Source organism: Labrus bergylta, chromosome 6 (genome assembly GCF_963930695.1).
Source record: "Labrus bergylta chromosome 6, fLabBer1.1, whole genome shotgun sequence".
NCBI lineage: Eukaryota > Metazoa > Chordata > Actinopteri > Labriformes > Labridae > Labrus > Labrus bergylta.
In genome coordinates this window covers 15,190,153-15,210,004 of record NC_089200.1, presented here as the reverse complement: position 1 = coordinate 15,210,004, position 19,852 = coordinate 15,190,153, and the positions used below count along the sequence as shown (strand labels likewise).

Here is a 19,852-nt window from a genome sequence, read left to right as displayed (position 1 = left end):
AGTTTGCAAAAGATTCCTCCAGGGGGAAAAAAAGTGTTTCCTGTATAGATTTAAATGGGACAATAAGTTGTGTTAACTATCTTTTTTTAATGACTTTAAATGCTCCATGTTGACCTTTTGACCCCTATAGTGTTGCTATTGAGCAGTTTTCTTATGTGTGTGTCAAAATGTGTTTATCGCTCTTGTTTTCATACAGTGCCATGCTTCACAGATACGACAGTGGTATCAATCATTTATATCTAACTCAGACAAGAAAGTCAAGTTAAGTCAGTTTATTTATAGAGCACATTTTAGAACAACAAACACTGACCAAAGTTTCAACTTTTGACCAACTTTCCAGAAAAAAATATAAACAATGAACACTCAAATAATTGTTTGTTACTCATAAAACCCAATATACACAGCCTAGTAAAAAAAAAAAAACATATAATATAAGAAGTGAACATGTCCTCAAATGTTGCTTTAACTTGAACGCCGTCAGTTTTTAGTGATAACAGTAATGCTGTCAGTGTAAACACTTTTTATTTGCTTACAAGAAAGCTCTACTGGTTTCTTTTATTATCAACTTCTGAGAAATCTGATCAGGATCTTTCTACTTACCTTCTACTTTTCTTAATGAAAATAATGTTTCGTCCATCCTTCATGTTTGATAGCAGGACTGTGAATGAGTCACCTTGTTTGTTTTTTGTTTGCGTCATGTCTCAGACACACTTCGATTTGGGCTAAAAGTGATTGATTGTGGCATTTAAGAGTTGTTGCACTTATTCTATTTGTGTATTAAGGATTAGCTGCAGCTTTTTGAGGGAGGGCACTCTGTTTATTTGTTTCTCTGCATGTCAGATATGATTACAGAGCTGCAGTATATTCCACAGCAGCACTGAGACTGTGAGCTGAGTGGTTTAAAAAGGAAACAGGGGAGGACAGTGTTTTCCTTCTGGCTGCTCTCTGGGATTCACAGTTTAATTTTTGCATTCAAGGTAATTTATTCAGATTTGTTCTTTTGTAATAATCCTGAAAAGAAAAAGTGAACTTGTTGAATTTTCTCCAGCACCGCCCCCAGCACACTCTACAGCCGACTGTAGAGTGTGTGTGAGGTCAGACGATCCTGTGGGACAGAGGGAGGTTAAGACACACACACACACACACACACACACACACACACACACACACACACATTATTTGATACCGACACACAATCCAGTGGGGTTTCTTTATGTGCGCTGAGTGAGTGCAGTGAATGTGTGTGTGAGATGATGAATGCGGAGAGACAAAGAGAGACGAAGCAGATGACAGCGTAGAGGGAGTAAGAAAACACACACACACACACTCACTCAAAAACACACACAGTCAAAACCCCGTCTCGCTTCCTGTTTACAGCACTGTGATGGCTATTTTTGTCCACTGGTTGTTTGAGACAAGGTCTCCAACTTAACAATAGAAGTCAATGTTAGGGGTGAGAGAGTTAAACTCTTAATAGCCAGAGCCAAACACAACAGTCGCTTTTTAAACTTTTTTTTTTGTTTTTTATCTAGAGTGAATCCAACTCAGATTTATCATCAAAATCTCAAGCACTGTTTGAATTAAAGGAATTAAAAACTGAAATAAATGTGCTTGAAACAACAAAATGAGAACTTTATTTTTCAGAATAAAAAAGCCCCTGAGTCTTTGTATGTGGTCTAGCTGGGTTTAATTGTTCTTTCTTTTTTTGCGTCAAACATTCAAAACAGAAGAGAAGGAAACTTCCTCCCTCCATACATGGATCAGGGTCAAAGGGGAGTAGAGAGTTTGAATAGTGAAGCTCAGTCAATCAAGGAAAACACTGCAGTGCAGCGGTCTGCTCCGGCCCCACTGCCTTCCGCCAAGACGCCTGTTCATCTATCACACTTCCTGTGTGTGAATGCTGATCAGAATGTGTGTATGTGTGTGTTTTACACAGGCACACACACACACACACACACACACACACACACACACACACGCACTCACTTTTACACAGGCACACACACACACACACACACACACACACACACACACATACACACACACACACACACACACACACACACACACACACATACACACACACACACACACACACACACACACACACACACACACACACACACACACACACAGCGCACAAGCTAACATGTTTTGCACCCAGGTGCTTCAGAAGTTTTTCATCCGCTCTTTCTTGTATGAGTTATTTTCATGAATAAACTGTCAGAGTTATATTTATAAACTCTTGGATTAAATGATTGTACTCCACTTTCACCAGGCGACAGTAGAACATTATGATTTTTAAGCAGTGCAGCACACTGAAAGAGATCATTTTCATAGAGTTAACAGGGTTATGGGGTAACTTAAACCTTACACTGTTGCAGCTTTCTCAATCCTAAGTGATAAATCCTAACCTTTTTATTCAGAGAAAAGTATGCAGTTTTGTTATTTTTACTTAATTATAATGTTTTAGTATCTATGTTAAATATTCAGTCAATAGATTTGAATTATATTTAAATGATTACTTACCTATGTCACATGCATAACATCATTTCCTCAGACATCGATTAACTGACGTGACGTTCACTCTCATTTTGATGACTGTGATCTTCCTGAAGACTTTCCAAGTGCATTTTGTATGTAAAGCAAATTCTGATAATTTCACAGCATATATCGCCTATTTATTATTGGGATGAAAGGCACCTGACTACCACCACATTGCAGGAGAAATAAGATTTCAATGTGTAATTTTATACATTAATTTACATCATCTACAAACTTCCACTTCATGCTTCCTTTCTGCCCTTTGAAACTCCTTTGGTTTCTATGTATTGCAGACCCAGTGATCAAACCTTGGCTTGTCCAGATCACATGTACTGTTCTTGATCAGACACTGAATCCTGTTGAATTTAACTTTTGGAGGTATTTACAGTAAAATGGGCCCAATGTTTTGATATTTGTCTTTGGTGTCTGAGTCAATGGTTGTTTGTTACCCTGTGTCAAACACTGGGTGAAAGTGAAAAGAGAGACACAGACAAAGAAAAACAACAAGGGGATTACCCTCACACCTACACAATCCTTTTTAAGCAACTCAAACCACAACCGCCACCCCCTCTTTCTATTCCCACACAGCAGCCAAAGAGGCAGAAGCTCAGATACCCTGAGCTGGGAGTCTATTTTTAAACACACACGCTTGTGTGTATGGGCAGGGTGAACTTTGTGTGTTTCTTACTGCTGAGCTCTGGCTTTTGAAACACAAATGCTGTAAACCCATGTTTCCTATCCAAGCGCAGAGATAAGAGGGCCTCTGTTATTCAGGCTGAGAGGCAGCCTCTGCACAACAACAATGAGCCCTGCTGAAGACACACAGCCTAGATACATGCAAAACAAACACATGCACATTCTCACACACATTCTTTCTCTCTTTGTGTTAACATGTATGTGTTCAGGTCGACATATTTTTTTCTCTCCCACACAGGCACACAAACATAAACAAAAGTAAATACAGATAGCACTGTGCACTAAAGACGTTGGCTGACATTTTTTTGCCAGAAGATATTTTAATTCAGTCATTCATAAAAATGAAATTGATTAAATATTTGACAACATTTTATTGTTTGATCGGTGTCGCAAATTATTCTCAAAGGATGAATGTGAGACTTTTTGATTTAGCAGATGTCACCCTTGAGCACCATCATGAAACCAAAACAAAATGCTGTTTAGCGACCCCTCCGACACACTGAATCCTCAGCTCTCCTCCAGTGACACACCTCCAACCCCTCTCCCCTCGCGATTGCACAAAGGAGTTATCAAATTGGAACGGACACAATTGCCCTTGTCTTTTTTTGTGACATTCAAATAAGACATTCAAATAAGCAGTGAGTACAGTATGTTATTCTGCTTTTCTATAGTCCCTCACTCAAACGGCTTTTATACTCAAGGGGACGAGCTGGCTGGCCGTCCCGTCCATGTAAACATGATGTAAATACGGCTCAAACATCACTGACAGCGCAACTTGCGCGTCACACTGATTGTGGACAGTCATTACTCAGAGAGGATATACTAGATTTCTGCTATTTTTCCATTCTTCCTTTAATGTAACCCACTTAGTCTTTGATAATGATAAAAATTGTCTTGTCAAACACTACCAGTAAGCAGTAAAGAAATGCATTATATGAGTAGAAACCATTGAAGTGCAGATTGGCTGTTAGACCTTGAATAAAGCATGCACACCCAGATGCACACACAAAGCACACTCACACATTTTCTCTTACACTCCATCTCAAACCTCAGTCTTCAGACCCACAGGTATTTATTAAAGCTGACATAAGTGACATCTTACCAGCGACAGCAGAGAGAACCATCACTCTCAGGGGAGGAAACCCTCTTAGCTAAGCTGATTCTGTCACACCTGCTCGTTCTTGTTTTTGCTGCTACAGCTGTTTTTAATTGTTTTAATGCATATTCAACACTTACACTTTTCTGACCTACTTTCCCCTCCAGTTTCATTCATCTCTGACTCTCATTCCTCTGCCTCTCCACATTTAGGTTAGATTGAGGGAGATGGCGGAGACAGCAGAATGTGAGGAATTTAGCAAGTGAGTAAACGTGTGAAAAATGTATAAGGACATTCAATGAAGACCTAATAAAAGACATGCTGCATGTTACTGGGTTGCATTTCTCAGCAAACTGCATCTCAAGGGTGTTGACCCGATAGCTTGTGATTCCAATGTGCCTAACTGCTACAGATGTTCTCATGTGAAAAAATATTTACAGCATACCACCACTGTGATGTTGTCTGCATGGGTAATATCTGAAATGCAATCTGTTCCTCTTGTTTTATGCACCGCAGACCTTTTCAGCACAATAACAGTGTTGCTGATGCATTTTTGCTTAATCTATTTATTTGTATCAACTTTGAACCAATCTAGGTCGGAAAATCAGTTCCTCCATACACAAATGTGTTCTGCCACTCATTTTCCTTAGGACATTCCTCTCCATAAAATCACTGCACCAACTGTTACCAAGGCCATGCTAACGTTTTGGCCTTCCAAAAGTAGTACAAACTGACTGAGGCGCCAACTTTCAGTCCAAAGTGTTAAAACAAACCTTGCAATCCCTGGGTATTTAGGACCTTGTGTCTAGTCCTTACCATCCGCAGTCACATTGAGCACTAGAACGCTGGCATCAGACCCTTAAAGCCATGATGAAAAAGTATCGTCTTAAATTGGCTAAAGTTGGGTCAAAGGTCAACTTTAAGCTTTTCCTCATGCATGTGTTTCAGTACTATAAAATGTAAATACAATTGTTCCAAGAATAGAGCCTTGGGGGACCACTATGATTTTACCCAAACATATTGCCTTTGTTATTGATAGGATTTTTGCAGTCAAGGTTTTTTTTTTTCAAGAATTTAAATGCCTCAATCTAGATCAAAGACCATGTTGCTCAACAATTTTAAATGCCTTCTTTAGTTCTTACAGCACCAACACAGAAAGTCGTTTCAAAATCGCAATTGACTTTTTCTTAATTTGGCAAATTTGGGAATGGTGATGGGAATGTTGTAGCCTCTTTTTAAAAGCCTAAGCTATAACAAGGAGGACACTAGCTGGCTTATAGCTTTATCTGCTTTTATCAAAGATTTGAAAATATGGATAACTGTCCAACTTTTCAAACTGATTGAAAAAATGTAGCCTAACTTATAGATATTGTGTAATGTGTGTATCAGAGTCTATGTAGTTTAAGAAAGTGATTATGAAACTTGTACAGATCCTTGGCCTAATATGTTTTTAGTGGTTTTTAAAAGGTGGTCTATAAATAGGCTTGCTTTGGCCTTTTATACACACTCTTATAATTTGTTTCTAATTAGGATAAATATTTGTTGGCCAGTAAGACCAGACTTTTATTTAATTATTCATATTACATTTGGTCTCTATCTTTCATCATACATCCAAAGTAGGTTTCTTTTCACTTATTCTTCCAATGGACATCATTAGTATCTTTTTTTTTTTGTCATGCGCAATGTTTATTTTCTGTGTACAGCAGCTGCATTTATACCCAAATGCAAGTGCATTTCCCCCCTTATTTTCTCGCTAATTATAATGATCAGAAACATCACTGGCTTGAGAAGCAACTTGAGACGAGGGAAAATAATGATTTCTGATGGAATCCTCTTAGCTCTGCCATGTACAGATTATATGGGCAGAGGATTAATCAAATCCATTTCATTCATTGGTTTGATTTAAAGCCTTTTGTCCACCATTCATCCGATATGTCCGTAACAAAGACAATGGCTGTCTAAGCACAGAACGTTATACAGACTCATGTGTTCCATGCTCGGGGAAGCTCACTTTAATTAATGGGACATTGTAGTGTTCTCCTGTTCTGCTCCGTATAGAGATGAGTGGTCATATCACAGGCACAGAACAGCAGCTTCAGTGCCTGTGGGGAAACATCTAACAGGGATTTGTTTAAAAAACAGGTCTCTGGCCAAGAACAGAGATTACTTCAAACTACCAGAAATACAATTTGGCATGCTCCTGGACAGCAGAAAAAAAGGTGATATACAGTAAACACAAGTTCCTGTTCAACTTTAATGAGGATAACTATGAAGATGTATGCTTAAACTGGACCACAACATATTTCATCCGTGACTTTTCCAGTCAATAGCGTGTATGTGAAAGGAGCATGTAAACGATGCAGTAGAGCCATTTGAAATAATTGAACTATGGCAAATATTTTCTGACTTATCCCATGTTTTGTGTTGCCATGCAGATGTTAAACCTTAAGATGAATAATGTGATTACAGTTATGTTCCGGGATTAACTCTAGTAACCAGAAATTTTTTTCTGAGAAATAAAAAAAGCCACATTGATGTGTTTCAGAGATCAATCTTGCAATGTCTCTAAAACAACACCGCAGCAGCTCAGCCAAAGACGACAAGTGGCCTGTGGCCCAAGCAGCTATAACCAGGCCTTATGCAAGCCCGTCACAGAGAAAGTGACACATTTCACAACACGTTTATTATTGTCATCATATTTAAATTAAACACAATTTATGAGCTGCTTCACAGACTACTGCATAACCCTGATTGTGATGTTCTTTCTGTTTTCTGTAGTTTTACCTTTATTGTTGTTATCTTTATGATTTATGTGTAATGTTGCAATGTCTGTTAGTCTGTCCTCTGTCCATTGTACAGTGTCTTTGAGTTTTTGAAAAGCACTTATAAATAAAATGTATTATTATTATTATTATTATTATTATAACCTTTCTATAACTAGTCTGCAATCTTTTCTGTCAAACACTCACCACTTCAGATAGTGGCAACATGCAGAAAGTTGCAGCTTTACTCATTTATGAGTTAAACTGTAAGATAATACAAGAGTCTTTCAGTTCTGTCTGAGCAACACAAGGCCAATTGGTTGATCGGAGAATATATAGGAATTGCTTCACCTCTCTTTTACAGTACCTTATAAAGGGACTTCATATCCATATTGATTCGTATCATACATACTAATGATTGTAGTTGTACTGAATAACTTGTAGAGAAATTATAACTAACAGGAGTTACAGAGGAAGAAGACATTTCCAAATTTGTCTCTCGGTATCTAAAAGTCTTTTGCTCCTCAGCTCCTCTGGTCTCCACCTTGTTCTCTCTCCTCTGTATCTTTGAACTCCTTTCTCGTGTGTTTTTTTTTATTATTATTCTTTCATCTCCCTTTCTCTTAAGCTATTGGCCGAATGCCAACATCTTCAGAGAGAGAGGCCAAGATATGAGCAGCGCTGCATTCCAGCCTGCTCTGCTGTGTCGAGGCGGACAGGTTAGAAAGGCCGGTGAAGGCACGTGACTCTTCTGGTGACAGATGGGAACAAGACCCGGTGGAATCCACCTCTGCCCCTCCCTTACCCCAAACCCTAAACTCACCTCGTCTCGCTGGAGGATTTCAGTTTCTCATGCTTTCAGTTTCTTATGTTGCACACATGATCAAAGCACAGTTCAGCCATCTTGAAGATTTCTATGACACGACATTTTTAAGCCTTTATAATTTGCTATAGAAACAATCTACAGTCGTTCTCTAATTAAACCAACCTTTGAAAATCCTTAATATCAACAGAAAGAATTAATTATTATTTTGTTTACCATAATACTAAACGATCATGTGTGACCATTTTTGTTCTGGCAGGGAACACTTTGCACTTACGTTCAATATAAGCTCTTCCTCATTGGTGCGTTGTTTCCATAATAACTCAGTTTTTACTTCAAAATAGTTGCATATGAAGACGATTTCCGTTGTTCCCCATTGAAGCATAAAAATGTAGTTCTTTGTTTTCGTGTGTTTGACTTTGTTAATGCAGGTTGTTTTGGTTTGTGCTATAGATTTTCTTTGACAAAGCAAAATCATGAACACACTGACTCACAGTCACACACAAAGTCTTGTATGTCCCTTTCACCATTGGGTTAAGTATGCTCACACACACACACCCGCACACTCAGTGTAAAATCCCATTTAATCACAAGAATCCTGACTGGGAGCATTCCTGTCGCACTGAGTTAGTACAATTTGCTTATTAGAGCAAACAATGGTATCTGTCAATTTCATTATCATAAGCTGAGAGATTATAGAGCGATGTGCTGATCCTCTCCTGCACACTGTGGTTCCCCTGCTTTCCCACGTCTGAACTTCATGTGATTATGAAAACCTGATTGTCACATGCAATCAAATCCTGCTGATCTATGGCAACAAGGGGAGTCAGACATGTACAGAAGTCTCCACCACTGCATATGCAATGGAATTTGTTGCATGCATACGTATGCATACGTATTATGAAGCATATAATGTTTGTTCTTGTTTTTGTTCAAAAGTATTTTTCTGATGCTGATTCCATCTATTTGCTGGCTTCATGTCACTTTATTGAGCAACCTCTCAGAGATAATTGTTATAGTATTACAAAGAAGTTCTCTGTTCAAACCGGCTGGCTCCTGCTTTAATAACCTGCTGCACCTGAAAGTCTTCATTGCTTTGCCCTTCACTGAGATATGCTGATTCAGTGAGGTGAACCCAAAGACTGCAACTATGATATCATTAGAGGAACATAAATCAACTCTAATATGCACAAAGTGGGATAATATTGTACATAATGCAGAATACATTACCGTTCTTTACAAAAACATGGTCATGAAAGTACACACAAAGTCAACACATATTCTAACAGTGTCACCACAAGCGTTTTAGAAATATTACACATCATGTGACTTATTTGCATGTAGAAGTATGAACATGAATACGATTGAACGTGAGCTATGTTCCTGAGCAGACGCTTGCTTCAGGGTAAGATTACTTGGTGTCTTTGTTTTTATGAAAATCCTGTTGATGCACCTGCATTGTGTTTGCTTGCTTTTGTGTCGGTTCTAAAAGTATGTGAATCTGTTTGGAAAGGAATTTGTGAGCCTGTTTGTACGGCTTTTTCAGATTTTTTTTGTGTGTCTGTGTGTGTGTGTGTTTCCGTGTTTCCAGGTGGAGGAAAGAGGGGGCAGTTGCAGCAGGGGACCAGAGAATGAAGTGAGGGAAACGGGAAGGAAATGACGAAGACTTGTTGACTTATTCTCTGGACATGCAAAACTGCCACTCGCCTCTCGCCACTAAAAAAACGTGACTGGTTGTTTATGTGACTTTAAAGAAAATGGTGATACACAGACACAGGATGGAAAACACTGAGACAAACAAGGAAGAAAATGTTAGAGGGAAATAAAAAATAAGGAAAATGTCGATAAAGATCTGAAATGTATAAAAGTTTATATGGCAACTGACCAACACTTAAAAGCTCAATTAGATTTTGCATTAAAAATAGTTATACTCATTTCAAAACAGAAATGTCCTAACAGCTTACATCATTCAGCACTCATATTCAAATGTTTTCTCTTTATAAAATTGACATTTTTGAGTGAGAGGGAGAGGTTATGCCCTAAAATGAAAGGATTTTTTGCACATTTGTCAGCTGACCAGCGGCCAAATAAAGCATTTGTGCACACGTCAACTTGAGAGCAATGCAGCATAGGAAGCCAGTTCTTCCAAACTGATAACCCAGAGGGCAGCAGGCTGCAGTAGCAACACAAACATCACTGCCGCCGCCACAAATCAACAGGCCTTATTCAAACTAGACCAAAATGTTTAAAACATCCTCTGGAATGCCAAACAGCAGCATAACCAACTATAATGTAAATCTAAGATATATATGGAATACATTTTTTTCTCTTTCAACTTAGCATTCAAGTGCATCACACTAATATTATTCATCTCCAGACACCGACACAAAAACAACAAGGGAAGGTCAAAGGAAGGGCAAAGGTCATGGCAGGAATGTCATTGGAATGTTTGTTATCACATATTTTTTCAAGATGTTCATAACTCAGTGTATGTGTGAGCACACACACACACACACACACACACACACACACACACACACACACACACACACACACACACACACACACACACACAATGTTCTATGGAACAATCTCCTCTTGCTGCGAAACAGTTTATTATTATTTTTTTGTTTTTTGTTTTATCTTGTCAAAATGCCTACAAAATGAGTTTTCTCCAGTCCTTTAACAGAAAAACGAAGTTCTCGTACAAGTATTTTGTATTTGACAGAGTGGCTCATTTCAAACTTTACTTGGAAATTGAATTATTTTTTTATTTTTTTACTTTTACTTTATACTGTATATGTGTGCTTGTTCTGTATGTGACGGCTGTGGCTTAGAGGTAAAGACGGTTGTCTTTCAATCTGAAGGTTGCCGGTTCGATCGATTGCGCCTGATGGCATAGCCAGTGGTGAGTGAATGCCTTGAATGCGATGAGTTTATACTAATGGGCATTCTATATTGCACCCTCAGCAATCAATGTATGAATGTGAGTGGATGGGTGAATGTGACATGTAGCGTGAAAAAGGCCTTATCACAAGACTACAAAGCACAATGGGTTCAGTCAATTTAATAATTCTTTAATATGTGTGGGGGTGTGTGTATTGTGTGTGGGTTACAATTCAATTCACTTAGCAGACGCTTTTATTCAAAGCGACGTACATCAGAGAGTAAGGCGGGTATGTCTGTTCAATAGTGTTATTAATTATGTAGGTGTGGCACAAATCAGTTACAGTACAATACGTGCTGTGACAATAATAGCAGTATGTTTAGTCACATGTGGATATTTGGAACCAAATGAAATCCAGAGATGAATAAACTAACAAAAGACCTTTTGACTGAGACTACAGCTCACTATTAAAGAGATTGTTAGTGCTCTAATTAGCTTGATGATGCAGTTTCATAGAACTCTTAATCAGTGTTGCTTTAACACATAACTATCTCATCTCTTCTACTAGTTCAGTGGTTCTCAACTTGTCTAGCCTCAGGATCCACCACTAACTCCTTAATGACAAGCCAGGATCCACTTTTAGGACATTTTTCAACTGATGAGATTTGATTAATAAAAAAAAAATGTAGTTTGGACCTCAGACAGTCCAGAACATATGAAAGAACAAATAGATGGAACAAAACAAACATGTTTTATAGGTGCTTAAAAGGCTCTTTGACACTTTTATTTTCTCCATGCACACTTATGTGACCCAATGAAATCAGCTCCACGTCCCACTTTTGGGTACCGACCCACCACTTGAGATCCACTGTACTACTTAAGACACAATTTCTTCGAACCATTTCATGAAAACCTGCTAATCCAAGCAAATAGTGAAAGATATAGCTCTGTCAAGGGAAAACTCCCCTGGTGAACAGGAAGTGATCTGTTAAAAATATTCTCCGCAGCACTAAGGGGGAATAAAACTATTTTTAAAAACTCTGTAGAATACATGACAGTGGAAGAGGAAAGAAGTATACTGCAGCAAAGAGAAAAACGTTAAATTCTAATTAACAAAATGTACACTCATTTACTGTCGCTTTAACGTAAGCCATGTGACATAGTGGTCATAGCAACAGCCAAGGACACAATGCATTTCCTAGACGGTGAATGTGTGTGTGTGTGTGTGTATGTGTGTGTAGAGCTGATGACATGCTAATTCCAGGGAGACAGCGTTGTAGGGGGGATGAGATTACAGTCTGGCAGTGGATGCCCAGCAAGGTTGCTGTTGTTTTCTGGAGCTCATGGCCTGTGTCTTAAGAGGCTCTAAGAGGCTTGGAGAAGATGAGCTACCATCTGGCTAAATCCTGAGGAGGCTAGAATACAGGGTCGGGGAAATGTTGACACCACTGATGTGATGCAGCACAGGTGCAAGATCCTGGTGATGCAAGAGGATTTGAATAGTATGAAACATCTAAAATGTGTTTTCATTCAAAACATGGGTCAAATGATGTAGTGCTGCCCCACAAAGGACTGCATTTCACCCTGTGACTCACAATGTAAGTTTCTGCTACAGTATGTTTATTGTAATTCCCTTATGTAAATCAAAACTAATAAAGTACTTGATATCATTCTGGTATTTAAATTTAACAAAAGCAGAAGAGAACATGACTCTGACTCTATTAACATTTTTATGGAGACTTTGTAGCGTGGTGACTAGGTCTAGCTTGCCTTCCAAAGGCACATAAAATGCTGTCAAGAATGCCATGCGAAAGGCATTTTATACATTAGTATTCTATGTTTTGATATTTAATCACAATTGAGTAAACTGACAGAGACTTGTGCTTGGACTGAAGAGTTGACAGCATTCTGATTCGGAGGATGTAGCAGAGGGCTCAGGCTTATTTAATTGTTTTTTTATGTTATGTTTTTTTTTTATGTATAAGGTCCTTATAAATTATCCAGTCTCAAGTAAAAGCTGGCATGTTGGTTAACCTACATGCTCATGCACATGCCATCCTGTTCAGGAACAGTTGCTGCAATGACGCCTGAAGAGGCGCTATTAATCGTGCTTTGCTGTAAAAGATTGGTAATACTTCATAATAACTATTAAACGTCAGTAAAGCATTAGCTAATCATCAGTTCATAATTTATTCATCATCTATAAAGCATTGTTCCTATATTTTATACTTATTTGTTATTCATCAACAGTTGTAAATATTTAATTGTTGATCCATACGTTAATCTATAATGGGCTTAATGATTCTGTATTAAGACTTTATAAAAGGTGGATTCACCATTTATGAGTAAAGTATCATCAAATAAACACTAGTTATGAAGAAGCTGTCAGCAATTATTTAGCGTTTTTGGAAAAGCACATTACATTTTACCGCATCGGTTCCTTTTAACAGTTTTGTTGGTGAAGCTGCCCTATAGAAGGTGTAGCATGATGCTCTGTGCTACAGTGTGGTATGCTAACTGCGCGGCAGCAGAATGGAAGTCTCTTCTAGAGAGTCATCAACACAGAACTCAAAATAATTGACCTCCCCATGTCATCATTACAATCTCAGATCATGCTGCTTCCACAGAGCCAGCAGCATGATCACCCTTTCAAGTTTCAACACAAAATAACAGGCGTTGCGAGGAATTGAAGACCCGCACAAAAAGTTCTATTACCACAGAGCCATCACTGAACTTAACTCCATGGGACACAAACAAATCAGCACAACACTTAAAACAACAGGCCTCACAATTTAACAGTATGAGCATACGAAATAGCAAAAATGTTCAGTAAGTTTCACTTTGCAATAATGTCCCAGGTACAATGACATCACATTTGCAATGATAGCCTTATAAATTGTAAGTCATCTTCAGACTTCTGTCGTCTTATGACTATTGTTTTCTGATGTACAACCTTGGCCTCATTTTTAAAACTTAAATAGCTATTGTGTGAGCTGTGTCAAGTGTAGGTCTAAACAAAACAACTCAATGAAAAGGTTTGGAAACTAAAATGGTTGATATTGTTTACTTGTCTCTGTGGAAGCTACATAAGTGTATATCTAAGAAAAAAAATCTGTGGGAATGTTTGTGATGAACATGACAGAAATTGGGCCAAAATCTTGGTTCTGAATTTAAAAGTAAAATGTTGGATACATATGTCTTTCACACATGCACAAAGCTCCTGCTAACTTGAAGGTGAACAAGATGTGTGACAGCAAACAGCTGAATTTTTCATGCAGAATTTACTTTACCTTTTCCTGCTGCCTTCTAAATTGGCCATGTGACATCAAGGTTAGCTGTTGTAAAACGCAGCAGCAAATATTTCGGAAATTTCACTGCAAGCAAATTGGGGGGGGGGGTTGATGAAGGTTATGTCCTGCGGCCGACACAAGACCAAAAACTGTATGCGCTCATCTAGTGTGATCTCTGCTCACGTAAGGAAACTGCTTCATTGTGTTTATTTTTTGCCAGTATGTTCTTCTCCATTCTTTTGTTAATACAATGAATATGTCAAACTACACGTTGCACCGATATTGTCATCATAGCGTTGACCTCTGCTGCTTAGTCCGCCACATCATTTTTGTGTGTGTACTGCCTCATACTAAACAGCTTTGCAATTATTCTAAACAAATTCAATCATGCTTTAGCTCTAAATACTAAACAAAATCAAACCTGTGTAGATGTTGTCATGTTGCATCATCTGTTTTCATCACCTTGGCATTCATTTGGTTTGCAGCATGATTGTGGCTGCTTAGAATTTCACGCTCTACGTCTGTGCCATGTTCATTGCAAACCTGCAGGGAAGGAACATGCTGGCAAACGGCCTTAACTGTTCCAGACGGATCAGGTCTGTCAAAGCCTACACGGATCACAGACACTTTAGATTTAGCTGTGAAAATAACTGCTCTCCTGGCAGACAAGCAAATGAGGAGTCAATAAAGTAGACTACGTGAGTGAATCAAAGGGATCAGTCTAGAAAAGCAACATCAGAGACTACACAAAAGAACACTTCACTGGAAACACACTGTCAGCTGAGATCTATGAACCTGCAGCAACTTTTACACTCTGCTTTTGGTTTGAGTCTTATTTTAAGACTGAGACTCTTGACAAAGCAGCGTCTGATAAACATTACTGGGATTTCTGTGAACAACAGGCCCTGCTTTGTTTACATTCCCCTTCCAGGACAACACATGCTTTGGACTGCCGCAAGTGGAGACACACGGTCCTGTACTGTATGCTTCTTTGCTTTTTTTTTTGCAGGATTCTTCCGATGTTCACTTCTAAAACTGAAGACACACTTTTAGAAGAATGGCTATCATTTGGAAAGTGCCCATGAGCAAGGCATGCAGCCCCCAGTATGAGTGCTCCGTAGCCAACAAAACAAGATTGTGGATCACTTGCTGAAATGGCTGAACAGTGTGCAAGTGAAAAAAGTGCCAATAATCAAGGTTTTTGATTTTTAGAAGTTTTTGTGCAAAAATATGTTTGATAAAACCTTAATAATGCAACTACACAACACTCGTTCTGAACCATTTCGTTTGTGAGTTACTGTTATTCTGCCTAAGGGAAAGTTTTAAACACATCGCAATCCTGAGTACTTACCAGTTAAACTTTTCTGCATTGTTGGTGCTATTAGTGTATGCACTTTTTCTGTCAGTTTTCTCAATTCAGTGTCTCCTTACCTTCATTTTTGTTGATTATTACGGAGCAGCATGGGGTCAGCCCCCTCCCCATTTTTTTTCTATCAGTTGTTTTGTCATGTGAAAACTTAACAATGTAACTTAAATGATTAATTGTGTCTACTCAGGACAAAAGATCAAATTAATAGCACTAAAACTAAAAACAAGGTCATCAAGGTAACGTCTTAATAATGAACAGTTGCTGCAGTAGCATCATGTCATTTTTAATGACACCATTATCGTGTCACCCAGTCCACTGTAATGGTTTCCCTTGACCAAAGTAATGAAATGTTTAAATGGCTGGAAAAACTGTGTTTTTTCCATTAGGTTAAAGTTGACTGCACCCAGACAACCAAGTTATGTATCGATCACCCTTGAAATGGGTTATCAATAGGATGCCTCATCATGGATGTCAACAGACATGCTGGCCATAATGCCTTTGAATTAAACACAGGCAGAACAGACCCTGATCCCTTCTCACAGCGGCAGTCAGTCGATACCAGGCAGTAGCTTGATTGTACACAATGCCCTGCACAGAATTGATCTAAATACACAAGTCAGGACCATAGACTGCAAGGTCAGGATGTATCTATCAGTGACAAGCTCTGCCTGTTACAGGTCATGCAGAAATTTGATTCGTCTAATTAATGCCCCTAGCCTCTGGGAGTCTTTTAGTAAATATGTCATTGTGTTTAAAACTAAAGGGGGACATCCTCTAATGAAAGTAATATATGAATACATTTAAGGATACTCCATGTAGGTCTCAAAACACCTTTGAAGCAAGTGCAAGTGATAATAAAATGTCACGTGTTCAGATTAGAGCCATTCATAACAGCACAGCTAGGTTCAAAGCAGATACACATGACAAGAATCTTACAGTACAGCAAGAACTTTGCCTTTTTTTGGTGAAAGTTATGGGCTATATTGGAAGTCCTACTGCCAACAGATAAAAAAAACAAATACAGACACACATGCACACACAAAGAAACGTGCAACCTATGGAACAAGCCTAAGACCTGAGGTGTTGGAAAGTGCATCTATTTCCTGTCTGTATTTGAAACACTAAAATGACTTCTGGATTTAACCAAAGCTTGCTGACATTTGGACAAATTTGAAGAGTAGTCAACAGTTTTTGAACGTGAGAAAGTTGCCATTAAATTACTTCTGCTTTTGCTCTAGCTACTGGACAACAAAGCTAGGAGGAACAAGTGTTTTGGGGAAATGGATGTATCTGAAGTCTCCCTCTACACAAAACGTGCTGACAGGTATCTCGTTAAAGTCTACCAAATCCCATTTTGGATTATACACTCTGTTCAGGCAAAGTCTGTCCGACGGTCACCCCGTGATTTTCTCTCTCTCCTCTGTTATTATTCCATTTCCTTCCCCATGAACGGAAAGACCCAAATAACCTTGCTGAAATCTACGGCTCTCCAGGGGCGAAGCTTTTGTGTCCGAGCAAGTGGAAAACAAGAGCAGCGGTGGCTGAATGGGATACTGCAAGATCTAGAGTTTCACTGCCTCATGGGGATCGGTGCATGGACACAGACACACAGACTGTATGGAGACCAACCGTGAAGTGTCATGTGAGACATAGCAGGTATGATTCACAGGGAGAAATTGTAGGCAGGACTCTCATCTGAAACTAAAGGATGGCTGTGTGCACAGTGATGAAATATTCTGTAAGTATCTGGGACTGTGTATGTGTTGAACTGAGGAAGGAGAGGTTATGATGCTAGCAGAGGGAAACTTCCAGTGAATCCAATAAAAAAAAACTTTTCTTCCATGCACCTGTGTTTATTTTAACTTTCCATTGAAGTGTTGTTCCACTACCACTTTGTTCCAGACTAAAAAAAATCAGGGCAACTTTGGGATTTCTGTGACCCTTCTGTTATGCACCCGTCTAGGGGGGCAGGTTTGTAACATAAAAAACCCCGAAACAAGTTATTTCCCCGGTCCCCAAACCAAAGGCAAAACTAATCTTGTGATTTAAACAAGGATTTATTTTAACACACAAATTCAAAAACCTATCAAACAAAACACAATCTCTAAACCTAACTTTTTCACAAAACCAAAAACAGGAGAAAGTGAGCACAAAAGAAAATGGCAGTAAACTCCTTCTCAAACAAAAGACTTACTCAACAAGAAAAACACAATTTGTAGAGCTAACGAACGACTAAGGAACAAGGCTTTAACAACAATAAAAGTTTGGAGGCCAAGGGACAACGAGCTGCTGCTGTCAGTTTAACACACGTCGCTCTTGCTGAAGATCCCAGCAGGCCTTAAAGAGTTGCGACCAGACTCCGGACCAATGACGGCGGCGTCCTCCCTCCAGCTGATCAGCTCCTCCAGCGAATCCCCGATCTCCACCTGCAGCAGCATCAAAGATCCTCACACTCACACACACACACACACAAGGCAATAAACACAATACGGCCAGGGGCGTAACACCTTCCACTCAGGGAACCAGTGGGTCAAGGGTATTTTACTTACTCAGATAATCACATTTCTAAGAAATAGTTAAGCACAACGTTAACCACGTTCTGCAAGTCTATTTGACATTATTGATGTCCAAATTCAACCCACAATGCACTGCTTTATGGTTCACTTTTCTTGTTTGGATCACATTTTCATCTACGGTGAACCGAACTCTGATGCACTTGGATGCGAACCAAGACCCCTGTTTTCAAGTGGACCAGAGTTTTGTTTTTTTGGTCCGCACCTGAGTCCATTTAAGCATTCACACCACCCCAAACTATCTGACTAAGTTGTTTCAAACGGACCAAACAGCCCAGGTTTGAATGCTTAGGCTAACACTGTGTGGCCTAACATTTCATAAGAAATATCGTTACACAAATGAATCAATCTATGAAAAACCCTAAAAAAGTATGCAAACATGGTAGAGTGATCGCAGACGATGATTTTCATTATACCTTTTTTTATCCTTGAGAAATCATTGAGGTCAAGCCCTTATTTACAATGATGTAGAGAGTACAATTAAAATGAATAAGAGACAAAAAAGAACAAAGACAAAGTTATTATATTCTTAGATTATAAGACCAGAAGAAAAAGCAGCTAGATGATACCTACCTGCTTGTCATACCAAATGATTAATATATTACAAGATTTGTATTCTCTATGTTTGGCTCAGGCCTGTTAGATGGAAGATTAGTACAACAACCTGAAAAATATCAAATTGTTTGTCTAACTCATGCACACACATAAAATCTCAAAAATGCTTTAACAACAGAAATACAGCGACAACATAAAAGGTGCCTGAATTAGCTGATTTAACCCCAGGCAGATGTGTATTTCAATACCTGTTTGCGGTTTCCCATGTTGTGCAATGAAGAGTTGTTCGGATTAACCTTTTTTTGTGGCCAGACTTAAGTTGCAATTCTGGGAACTACAGTTTTTGGCTTTTCCTAGTTGGCCCCTTCGTTACTCTCTGGTTGAATTAAAGCTTTATTCCTTTCGAATTTTCTTGTTCAAAACTGACCAACAATCAACAGTCCCTTGAGTAGACAGAGCTCCCCCAGCCTTCAGCGAGGTGACTACTACCATCCGACATCCCTGATGTCCATCCACCACCATTGGACTGTGTCGCCCCCACAACCACCGCAGGCCTGCTCTGACCTCCACCTCAGCGGCAAGGAAGTGTGGACAACAGGAATGCGAGGAATACAAAAGGAGATATCCTTCCTGCATCTTATCCCATCTCCCCCTATCCCATTTTCTTTTGTAACATAACAATGAGTAAGATCTTTTACCTGCTCTTTTGTTAAGTGTCTCCTGATAACATTTGTTGAATTGGTTCTATACAAATAATGATTGCTTGATTGATTGATAATCTACCCGACATCTACCTATAAAGTTTTACTTACATGGTCACTGTTAGAGCACTTTCTCAATAATTGATTAGAGCATGCCTGTTAGTTGAGTATCAACATTACCTTTACCTACACACATAAAATGCATAGACACACACTCAATCCACAGCGACTCGGAGAGGATAGCTGTCAGATTTACACCAATGACAGAGGTAATAGATGTTTCTCTTTATTTGTCTCACACGCTATCGCACACTCACAGCTTGCGATCCATGCTGCTGTCTGAAGCTGTCTGTCTGTGACGCACAGGATCTAAACACATCATCCTCTAAAAAAAAAAATAGGCCAGGTAAGTTCCCTGCCTAGGTCTGCTGCACCCTAATTCTATGTTTTGCATTAAAATGGCCCTCAGCCACGGTTCCTGTATTTTGAGAGTGTGTTGATTACACACCTCTGTACTTCAAATAGCAGTGTCACATCCAGCTTCTCCTCACCTGTC

At 39.0% G+C, this 19,852-nt stretch overlaps 1 long non-coding RNA gene across 1 annotated transcript; it reads left to right on the top strand.

Moving 5' to 3' along the window:
- The first annotated feature begins 257 nt into the window (after positions 1–257).
- On the top strand, positions 258–9,759 carry LOC114920504 (uncharacterized). The gene is made up of 3 exons (XR_003808819.2): positions 258–977; positions 4,549–4,598; positions 7,727–9,759. It is a non-coding gene; the product is annotated as an uncharacterized lncRNA (long non-coding RNA).
- Positions 9,760–19,852: the final 10,093 nt, after the last annotated feature.